The sequence below is a fragment of the Sinocyclocheilus grahami genome, unplaced genomic scaffold, assembly GCF_001515645.1.
Source record: "Sinocyclocheilus grahami isolate Dianchi unplaced genomic scaffold, SAMN03320097.WGS_v1.1 scaffold2367.1, whole genome shotgun sequence".
NCBI classification, from domain to species: Eukaryota; Metazoa; Chordata; class Actinopteri; order Cypriniformes; family Cyprinidae; genus Sinocyclocheilus; species Sinocyclocheilus grahami.
Window position 1 is genome coordinate 21,205 of NW_015507546.1, and position 910 is coordinate 22,114.

The window sequence follows — 910 nt, forward strand, 5'->3', positions numbered from 1 at the left end:
CATACGTTTCATGGTTGCAGCCGGGAACGTGATTGGCTGTCATAAAAAAGATTAACCATGACCTACAGGTGACATGAAGCGCCACTGGCCCACAGACTGATATGTCTCTCGATCGCTCCAGACTTGTTGGTCTTCGAAATCACTTCTGGTGCAGGAAGACGTGCTGGCTTTTTGAGGAGGGAAGCAAAAAGGAGCCCACCTTCCCGTATCGGGAGTCGAAACGGGCCACCTGGGTGAAAATCAGGAATCATAACTGCTAGACCATAGGGGAACTACTTTGAACCGGTCACAGACTTCTGGGCCACTTTCCATACGTGTGAAAATACCCACTTCATGCATTCGAAAACAGGCATGGTAACCGTTCTCTAGAGGAAAAACAGCCTTTCGTCGGTCTGTCAAGGTTCAAAAATGTCAAATTGTGAGATTAACAATGAAAGTGACACACATTTTTAATCGGATAAATTGGAGATTATTTGCTTGTTCAGTTTAATTTCGTTCACAACTTATTCTCAATGTCCAGGTGGCAGTTAGGAATGAGGCTACAAAATGGCAAGCCCATGACATGAAAACCACATGGCATTACACCCTGCAAAATTGTGAAGCAGTTACAAAGTAGCGATGAAGATGTTCATTCAAGAATCAAATGACTGCCAGTCTGGAGTTTATTTCCACGTTAATCGCCGAGCTTGTCGGAGTGATTGAGGGACGATTGGCAACCACAAAGCATGTGCGCATCTCTCGTAGACATTAGAACGGGTGTGCAACATATGCCTTTTGTGGAATAAAAGATGCGTGCATGGAGATTTGTCCTTTCTTCTGGACTTTTCGAAAAAAAACACAAAAAAAAAACAACAACGTTAAAAACAGCATGAGGAAAGTAAACAAAGAGCGAGCCAGCCAGGAGTCGAAC